Source organism: Daktulosphaira vitifoliae, unplaced genomic scaffold, assembly GCF_025091365.1.
Source record: "Daktulosphaira vitifoliae isolate Bord-2020 unplaced genomic scaffold, ASM2509136v1 Scaffold_1, whole genome shotgun sequence".
Taxonomy (NCBI): Eukaryota; Metazoa; Arthropoda; class Insecta; order Hemiptera; family Phylloxeridae; genus Daktulosphaira; species Daktulosphaira vitifoliae.
In genome coordinates this window covers 70,651,107-70,662,103 of record NW_026099572.1, presented here as the reverse complement: position 1 = coordinate 70,662,103, position 10,997 = coordinate 70,651,107, and positions in this window count along the sequence as shown.

Here is a 10,997-nt window from a genome sequence, read left to right as displayed (position 1 = left end):
ACAAACTTCAAAACGCTACAGAATATTTACTACTGAATATTAATAAGATATTTTTTTACTAAAATTTTTCTTAAATTCTACTCTACAAAATAGCTATCTTAGATTTTTTTTTTACATTTTATTTAAAATTTAAAAATAATTAATATTTTTAATAAAATGTAAAAAAATTAATTATTGAGATATAGCTATAGACCTAACGTATAACTATTATTTAAAAAAAAAATCAACTAAAAATATTAACTGGATCAAAAGTTATTTAAGTTGTCAGTGAGTGGTGGGCCACCCTGTATAATCGCGTACACTTGTGCGGTTGTACCATTTGTGGATTACGCAATAACTGGCCGAGAAGTTAAGGTAAGAGGCTTTGAGCCGATTCAGTTTTATTTCTAATTATATTAGATTTTAGTTTTAACGTGAAACGGTGAAGTCTCCCTTATAGAATTATTAGTTCATATAGTTATTTGAACGGATTTCACTGGTGACAGCAGTGAATTTTTACCTGGATTATTCACAGTTACGTGTTAGCGGGATTAGATTTAGCCGGGCTCTGGGAAAATTTTCTTTTATAAAAATAAAGTTAGAGCAGTTTATCTAATAGAATCCGCCGTAAGTATTGTCGTTTAAAACTGTTGGTTACAGTTATTATAAAGACCTTATTGATAGCGATAAAAGTGAATTTCCGGCCGATAGTTACAGTCTTCGGGTAGATAAAAATCGTATATTTTTGTTCGACCTTGTCAAAGCGGCCGATTCCAGGTAAACGTTATTATTATTGTTCACTCGCTGCCATATCATATACGGCGGCCCCGGACCATTTTATCGCGGTCATTATCACAACAATAGCAATAATAATAACACTTGTTTTTCTACAGCAATAGTAAATTTTGACCGTACACGGAGATATTGTTTATCTCCGCTATTATAGTAACATACATTTGATTATTAGTATTGTAAATAAACAAAATATTCACGGTCAATATGTCGGGGAAAACTTTAGCACAAATGAATTGCGCTGAATTACGTCGCGAATGCGCTTTTAGACAGCTACCATGCTACGCGACAAAACCCAATATGCTAGTTATGCTGGAGGAAAACATACGTAGCGAAGGGAGGGACCCAGCTACCGAAATTTTACCACCCTGTATGCCGCTCGATAGCGAAAATCCGGTCCGCGAACCCGAAGTGGTGGTTTTGGACAACTCCACGGACCGTGCCCGCGAACTCGACGCGAACTATCAGCGGCCCGGCGTAGTACCTTTACCGGAGGAACATCCGGTGAACCTCGCGCTACACACATCAGACGACGAGTCTGATGTCGATCAACCGGGGGATATTACGCGCGCAAGCGGTCAACTAGGCGTGCCATACGTTGAAGACGTATACGTTGCCCGCTCGATAGCGCACGCGGCAGAACAAGTCGGGGCGATCCGACAGAATATTCGCGATATTTCGAATAACGCGCGGATCGAGGCACGGATGACTGAACTAGAACGCTCGCTATCGCGTATGTCATTGGAACAGCGACAGATTTCAAATATGCTGGAGCGACTCAGTCAAAATATGCTGCCGTCCCCACACGTTGATGCACAACCGACTATTCGTCAAGTTAACGTCGAACGAAACGATAGTCGACGATCGGACGCGCATCGCGTTACATTCGGTCCATCGGGAGCGACGGACCCGACACGACACGACGCAACTTTACACGAGCGCCTCGCGGACATCGAAGCGCAGGAAGCCCGCAACATGAGACGATCGTACGGACAAGCGTCGCGCGCGTCGCTACCACGAATGAGTAGCACGGGTTGGCAAGACGAACATATTCCGCGCACTCATACATATGAGAACGAGCCGACAGATTTTTCGTTTACGCGCCAACCACGGGAGGGGCAATCCAACACAACCGACGGTCGTCGGTCTTTTAATGATTTGTCGCCTACCCGCAGCTCGCGGTCTGTACTGGTACCTTACCACGACCTACGCACCGTACGCGCCTGTTTACCTGAATATTACGGGAGAAACGAAGAGGACCCACGGGAGTTTCTAGACAGAGCGGAGGATCTACTCTGTCAGGGCGGTATACACCCAACTGCGTGGGTGAACATCGTCGTCCCGTTTTTGAACGACAGGGCAGGTGATTGGTGGCGAGCTATAAAATTAAACAATATGCCATGGGCGGAATTTAGGTCCGAATTACTCGAGGAGTTCGACAATATCGACATCCGGACGGCGCTCGAGACGGACTTAAAAACGACGCGACAGGGCCCCCGACAAACGTTAACTGAATTTATCATTCATAAACAACGATTGGCCGCGCGAGTACGTTGTGGTTTACCAGAACAACAACTTGTGCGACAGTTAACGGGGCTTTTACGGGACGATTACCGCGCTATGATACGGTTAATGCACCCAGCGTCTTTCGCCGATCTACGTGAAATAGCGCACGACGTAGACAAAACCGCGGCTCCTCGGTACGCTCCGCCAGCGTCCCGACAGCCAGCCGATCTGCATCCGCGGCATACCGCGCAACCAGCGGCCCGACAGCGAGCGGGTTATGCACACGCGGACGCACCGCCTACCCCGTGCCGATATTGCGGCGAGCGACACTGGCACCGCCAGTGCCCAAACAGACCGTCGGTATCGGGAAACGGCAATCGGCTAGGAGGGAATTAGTCCGCCCCTCCAGCCTACAACAGTTTCAAACAGGGCGCAGCGTTTTAGACGACGTTTCGTTTAAAACGCGCCCTGCCGCTTCGCAATTTTTATTCGGTAACATACCACACAGCACGACCGTCGCGCAGAACACCGAATCTAACGGCCCTTACGAGTTACATACCGCCAACGATCTTGGCACTTTTTCGGCACCGCACCCCTCTTATCGGAATGGAGGGGACGCCGCGGTAAATTCGGATGTAATCAGGGTATCGGAGTTCGAACACGCTGCCGACACGAACGAACAAAGCGCGAGTCAGGTGTTCGAAATTTTTTCGGGCACAGTGGGGGAGGGGGTGTCAGTCGATCCGGCTAGTCCACTAATGGCAGTTAACACTGTCGGTGGGCAAACCGACGTCGCGGTTAAGAACCAGCTGCCCCCCGTTCGAACCGTAAACCACCTGAGTAATGGCCAACGAAAATGCCCGCGTAGAATTACTACTCCAGCAGTCGAGTTAGAATTCGAAACTGGCTTCGTCACAGCCCTACTCGACTCACAGGCGCATAAATCGTATGTAAAACCGGTAATTGCTTATAAATACGGAACTGTTTATAAAGGACACACTGACGCGGTTAGACTAGCGGACGGACATACCGCCACGACGAACGGTACCGCCACGTTTACCGCCAAAATCGCGGATTTAGAAGTGCGTTTTTCAGCGGTTATTTTAGACGACCTATATTGCGACGTGTTACTTGGCCATGATTTTCTGATTGATCAGAAAGTCGCCTGGGACTACTCAGCAGGAACAATACACTTAGGCAATAGGAAACGTACAACCGCTTGTTGGAAATCGGGCGCACGACACACGATCCGCAAACCAGATCTGACGCAGTTAGATATAACCGGCGACCCACGAACGCGCGCGTTATTAACACAGACGATATGTAATTACGCAGCGGTCTTTAACGACACGGTGGGTCGCACAAAATTAATCGAGCACGATATTCTATTGAAAGACCCGACTCCTATCGCACTAAAACCGTACCCCTACCCTCTGCACAAGCAGGAGGTTATTGACGATATGGTAAACGACATGGAGGCGCAGGGGCTAATAGAACCGAGTGTATCGCCGTGGTCAGCACCGATAGTGCTGGCCAAGAAGAAGGACGGGACTTTTCGTTTATGTATAGATTACCGACGACTAAACGAAGTAACCGTTTCGGACGCGTACCCCATGCCTAATCTAAACGACATGGTTAGGAACATGAGAGGGGCAAAAATGTACACGACTCTCGACTTAAAGTCGGGTTATTGGCAATGCTCTTTAAATCAAAAAGCCCGTAAGTTTACGGCATTTAGAACAAGAAGGGGCTTGTTTCAATTTCGTGTATTACCGTTTGGACTCAAAAATTCGCCTATGACTTTCGTAAGACTTATGAATGAAGTACTTAGAGGATATCTAGATGATTTTGTCCAAGTTTACTTGGACGACATAATCATTTATTCAAGTAGTTTAGAAAATCATTTAGAACATTTAGGCAAAGTTCTAGAACGATTAGAGCGACACGGGCTGACATGTCACACAAAAAAGTGTAAAATAGGGTTTTCCGAAATTTCCTTTTTGGGCCATATTGTACACGGTGAGGGCATAGACAAGCAGCCCGAAAAACTCGAGTCCATCCGCGTCCTATCGGTCCCACGGAATATCAGGGACCTACGTAGATGTCTCGGCATATTTAATTGGTATTGTCAATTCGTCGACAACTACGCCGAAACAATAGCGCCGCTGACAAATCTACTAAAAAGGGGGACGAAATGGTTGTGGACGGAAGACCATCAAAGGGCTTTTGAACAGGTAAAAAAGGCCCTGTGTGAGTCCCCACGACTGAGTCCTCCTGACTACGCGAAAACTTTCTGCCTTCAAACCGATGCGAGTGAAATGGGCGTGGGAGCAATACTCTTTCAACACGGAGATGAACCGGGAGAGAGAAGAATCATATCCTACGCCAGTAAGAAACTTTCAGAAACGCAGAAACGTTACGCCGCCGTAGAACGAGAATGCTTAGCAATTATATGGGCGACTGATAAATTTCGCCCGTACTTAGAGTACTCTCCGTTCGAATTATTTACAGATAATTCCGCGTTGACTTGGCTACACAGAGCAAAGGACAACAATTCAAAATTAACTAGGTGGGCGCTACATCTAGGTAATTTGAATTTTACAACGACACATGTACCCGGGAAACACAACGAGGGACCGGACATGCTGTCACGTTATCCGACCGCGGGGCCCCCTGTTGACGAAGAGTTACTCGACGACAATCTGGTGGGCGCACCGACAACGAAAGCGTCGGATAATACACGGGCCACTCTTGACAGTGTTTTTGCCTTAACCGAAACAAACGACGCGTCAGATAAACGGCCGTTTACGGGGGGGGAAATACAAGAGTGGCAAAACGACGATCCGTTTCTTTCATCCATCATGAAACAATTACTCAAGGGGAACGCCAGAAAAAACGATAAGGAGTCCAGCAAGAACAACAACGAATATTTTATGTTAGACGGACTTATACGCATTCGTATGGGCGTAGACACACCAGCCGTAATACCAGTAGCCAAATCACAGCGTGTGATCTGGCGATACCACGACGATGCGCTGGCGTGTCACCCAGGATGGAAAGAAACCTACCGAGCGATCAAACAACGCTTCTATTGGAAGGGCCTGAAAAATATAGTACGCGAGTACGTAAAATCGTGTGATGTTTGCGCGTGTACAAAGGCCCTAAATAGGCGTCCGAATGATCCTCTAACTTCGCGCAAACCAAGACAACCGTGGGAGGTCATTAGTATCGACTTGATGGGTGAGTACCCCAGAACATCAAGGGGAAAAACGAACCTGTTAGTAGCAACTGACTGTTTCAGTCGCTGGACCGAAGCGTACCCGATAGGCGCAGCGACTACAAAAACGATTGTAGACACGCTCGAACGCGAATTTTTCTCACGTTTTGGGTACCCCCGCGTATTGCTTTGCGACAACGGACGGAATCTGGTTTCTAACGAAATGATTAACGCGATAAATAGATGGGGGGCGGAAGCCTGGACCACACCTATTTATCATCCGCGCGCAAATCCGGTAGAACGAAAAAATCAGGAGCTAAAAAAAGGTNCACGCGCAAATCCGGTAGAACGAAAAAATCAGGAGCTAAAAAAAGGTCTCCGCGCCCTACTAGTAGAGGGCGACCATAGAACCTGGGACACTAAAATACCGTCGATACTATTTGCGTTGCGTAATCGTCGGAATGAAAAAACCGGTTATCCGCCGTCCGTATCCTGGGACATTAAAATACCGTCGATATTATTTGCGTTGCGTAATCGTCGGAATGAAAAAACCGGTTATCCGCCTTCCGTACATGTTCTCGGCCGAGAGGCGAAACGACCTGGTGACTGGGCGGTCGTACATGTAAACACGGCGACGGCCGACAATGTAAACAATAGCCGCCCATCACCCAAACCGCAGGCCGGCAAAATTGTAGATAACGTTCCGACGAAACACGTAGTAAAACCTTTTACGGTCGGAGACGTGGTGTACTATAAAGCACACCACTTATCTAATAAACAAAAAAAATTTTGTGCCGGCTTCGCGCCGAAGTGGTGGGGCCCTGTCAGATTAGCGGAAAAAGTAGGCAAAGGGGTGTTTCTGACAGACCAAAATCCCCCACGCAAACTTCACGTAGCATGTTTAAAATTAAAATAGTTGTCAAGTACTACAAATTACGGCCCGTATACGGGCTGTCGTCGAGGTATAGTAGTGCTAACGGGCTGTTTTATTTTCAGCATGTCTTGTCAAAAGTGTGGAGAACGCGATGGCCTGGTACGCGACCTCCTTCGCCGGTTGGCGGAGGCGCTCGACATACCACTGGCCAACGTCCCAGCGATCCGTGCGACGGTCGAGGCGGCCCGGAACGCTGCGTTACATCAGATCCTGAGGGACCCGATCGCGAACGCGTTCTATACCCGGGGAGTGAGGGACGGCCGTGCGGCGTCCCTCAGCGAAACCCGAAGGGCTATCGCCACCGTGCCGGTGGTCCCGCGGCCTGTGCCGGGGGGGGGTGCTGCCCCTCCCACACAGCGCCCGGCTACCACCGGCGCGGCGGTGCAGCGATCGACGGGCCGACGGCGTCGGGCCGCCGACCGTCCAGCCCCGGCGCACTACACCCGGGACAGAGCGGCCGACGTGGCGAGCACGTCCTCCGGGACGGGCTCGGCAACCCGGCCGCCACCGGCGCACCCAGGGTATAGGAAGCTCACTCCCTCCGACGTACGTCGGAGGGAGCGCATCAATCGGGCCTTCAAAGAAAGGAAGGACCGGGAGAGGGAGGCGGCTCTCCGTCTGACAACCGCACCGGCGGCCCCGATGCCGGCGCCACGGACTCGCCTTCCCCCTCTCTCGGAGATCGTACGTTCCGCCAGCTCCGCCGCAACAACCGCCGCAGTGGGACCGTCGCCCATGGAGGTCGAAGACGACCTGGGACCCGCGCTGGAAGCTTTCCTAGCGGATGCTCCCTGTCCTCCTCCTCCTACCGACTCCCCTCCTGAAACTCCTCGAGCCGAGTAATCGGTCGAGGAGTTTCCTTCCTCTACCTCCTCGGTCCTTATGTCATCCGCAGGTTACGGATGACGGGACCGAATAATCCTTTCTCTCTTACCAGCGAGACTGAAGGTTTCAGTCTAATACGGTAAGTCTTAAAAACGCAATATCAGTGACCATCACCACGTACAAGGAACATGGCGGTAAGTAAACAATTGTTTATTACTTTTATCTACTACGTACGATACGACAATTTGTTTACAAATATCGGCCGGGTCAAGAAATAGACTGACGGCTTGGTGGGGGGGAGTTGACACGGCACCGCCTTTTGCTCTAGGCTGGCGCTCACCCGTGTCTCTCTCGATATCAGCCGTCCAGCTATTAATATGACAATCGGTTGTCATCGGTCGTCACCCCGCCCTTGACACTGAGATAAGGCCGCCGCCGAATATGGATTACCGATATTGCTTTCTGTTTCGTTTCGACGTTCACCTGAGGTGGTGTATTTTTTTTGGTCGATCTTTTGTTTCTTCTTTCGTTATTTTTGCTCCGACGTACCTTGTTCCAACGAACACGACTACGAAGCATAAGTATATATGTATATATATCCATAAATATAGATATAGGTGTAATAAATTGTGCGCCCTAATTGGATTACGCATTAACTGTATTTTTTCGGTCGATCTTTTGTTTTTTTTTTTCTTTCGTTATTTTTGCTCCGACGTACCTTGTTCCAACGAACACGACTACGAAGCATAAATATATATATATATATATATCCATAAATATATATATCGGTGAAATAAATTGTGCGCCCTATTTGGATTACGCATTAAAGTAATTGATGTAATGATATTTATAATTACTTAAATTACATCAAAATAAAATAATACTAGAAATGTATACGAAAAAACAGTACTTGTTGTGAATTATCATGATTTTTCCATATTTTTTTTTATTAAGAGCAAATTTCTTGCTTTACATCTAAATAAATGCACAAATTTAATTATTATAAAAATTTTATCGGTAAAAGTTTCAAGAAATTAAATTAAAATAAAAAAAAGTTATACTCAAAAAATCAACTATTTTTTTTTTTAAATTACACTTGAGGTTCAATTTACAAACAACTTTTATTAAAAATCATGAAATAATTTAGCAAAGTTAAAAAAAAATTATATTTTTATAGTGGTTTTACTGTGTAATTATTGATTAATTACTAATTAGTTATTATCTCAAAATTGATGTAATAAAAAAAATTTGAAGCCAGATTCGGAATGAGCATTAAATTCCAAATAGAATTCATACAAAAATTGTAAATAACAAAATGATCGTTGTCTTGTGTAATTTTTTTTTTTTTTTTTGCACGTCTCTATCAATTTATAAACATATTTTAAAGTTAAAAAAGATCAACAAGTGCCATGGTAACAAAATAAATGTATTTTAATGTTAAATGTTGATCTTATTATGCTATTGAACTATATAACGTATTCATATAGAATTTGTACAATACGAGTTTTTACATAATTTATTGTATTATTTTGTTAACCGCAAGGTAATTATTTTAAGGCTAGTCACTCAGTTTCTCTTAAAATAATAATTTGTTCGTACATTTTTTTTTTTAGTTTTTATTAGTTACATATATATCTTCATTTATCTATTATATATTATATTTTATGTTCACCCCTTATGTATTATAAAGATATCAACTCTATTTTTATCGGTGAAATTATACATATTTAACTAACTTATAAAATAGAAAATTATCAATTTAAGAAAATGACTGGTCGATAACAACTTTTGTACCAGTGCTTCGAAAGATATTCACAATTTTGCACTTAGGTAGATGTAGAAAAACATTCGAGAAATGACTAATGATATAAATAGCAACATTTTCCCTTCACCGCTTGTCCATACTATAAAATGCTATTAACTTCGCAGGTATTAAACAAAAAGTTATTATGGAACAGTCATTTTCTTAATTAGATCATTTTTTATTTTATAAACTAGTTAAATATGTATGTTACCATTTAAAAAAAATAAAGTAAAAATCACGTTGTACTGTTTACTTTTAGTGTACTGTCAATTATTTTTGAAATTAATAATATTCAATTTGGGTTTCTCCAAATCTCTTTCGTTTGAATAATCTTTTAAGTATTAAAATGCAATGTTATGATTATAGGTTTAAGAAGAACAATATTTAAATGCGGAAAATTTTTGCAAGTTGTACAAATATGTATATGTTGGATATTTTAGCTTCGATGCGAAGCTGAGAAGGTATTAGTTTTATTATGATGTGTTTTTTTATGTGCCTGTTACCACTTTTTCTCAGCTCTCACAGAACCGAATTTTCTCAACGATACATCAAAAGATTAAAAATCGTATCTAATTAAAGACTTTACCCTTAAAAATTGATGAATTTTTCTTCGTTCCCTGTAATTGGTGGAAATCCCCAAAAAATTACGAATTTTAATATCGGTAAATTTCGACATTTTTTTTCTAAAAATTGGCATAACTTATTGAAAAATAACAAATCAAAATAATTTTTTTTTATAGATGCATGATGTTTTTACATATCATTTGGTATGTTGTTTTTATAAATCTGACCCTTTACCTGTTTACAATGGGGATTTAAAATAACATCTTTTTCACAAAAAATTAAATTTTTCAACTTAACTTTTAAAAGTGTTCCAGAAAGGCTGACATTTTTATATATATCTTAAATTAAAGCTAATGTAATATAATTTATCATGTAAAAAAAAATTTCGGACTTTATTTTGTCTTCATGGTGAAAATAGTTACCAAATGATATTTTTGTGTGAAAATTCTCGATTTTATATTTTGCATGTTTAACTTTATATTTATATATTTTGAAAAATGTATGGATCAATACAATTTTTCATGAGAAGTTATATTTATATATCTTTAATTCGACATATTTTTTTTTTAAATCGAACCATTACCTATATACAATGGGTGTTAAAAATTAAAAAATGCAAATAGAAAGTAGAATTTTTTCAACTTAATTTTTGAAAATGTTCCAGAATGTTTGACACTTTTATATATATTTTAAATTAAAGCTTATGTAATATACTTTATTATGGAAAGAAAAAGTTTGGACTTTATTTTATCACACATCAAAGTTAATACAAAAAATACGATTTTTGTTAATAATTCTTTTTTATATTGTTAACTTTATAATGCTATACCTTTTTGAAAAATGTATGGATCATTATTTTTTTTTTGTGATAACTACTATTAATATACTTTTTTTATGAGAATACTTTTTTTTAAATAGGACCATTTCCCTTTATGAAGGAGAGGTTCAAAACTTATTTTGGATTATAGACAAATTTATTATTTTTTAATGTTTTCCAAATACTTAAATTTATTTATTCGTATACAAATTATACGACTAATTAATTGTTTAAATAAAAAAAATATTCTTCGATCTTTAATTATTATTCAATGATATATGTAGAATGTACAATTTGAATTGTATTAAATGTACATCTAATTATTTAATTATTATGGTATCGTTCGTAAAACAAAAATTAAGTTCAATTAAAATAAATGCATATTTATTAAACATTAGTGTTTTTGTTAAAATATGATTTGAATCAATTTATTCACAGTGCTACTGAAAAAGTTAATCTCATCGAATAAGTGTAGGATTGATAAGTTAAGGATAATTATCTGGCTATTATACGAAAAGAGCAATAAACGATTTTTGAAGTTGCCTTTTGCAGTTTATCT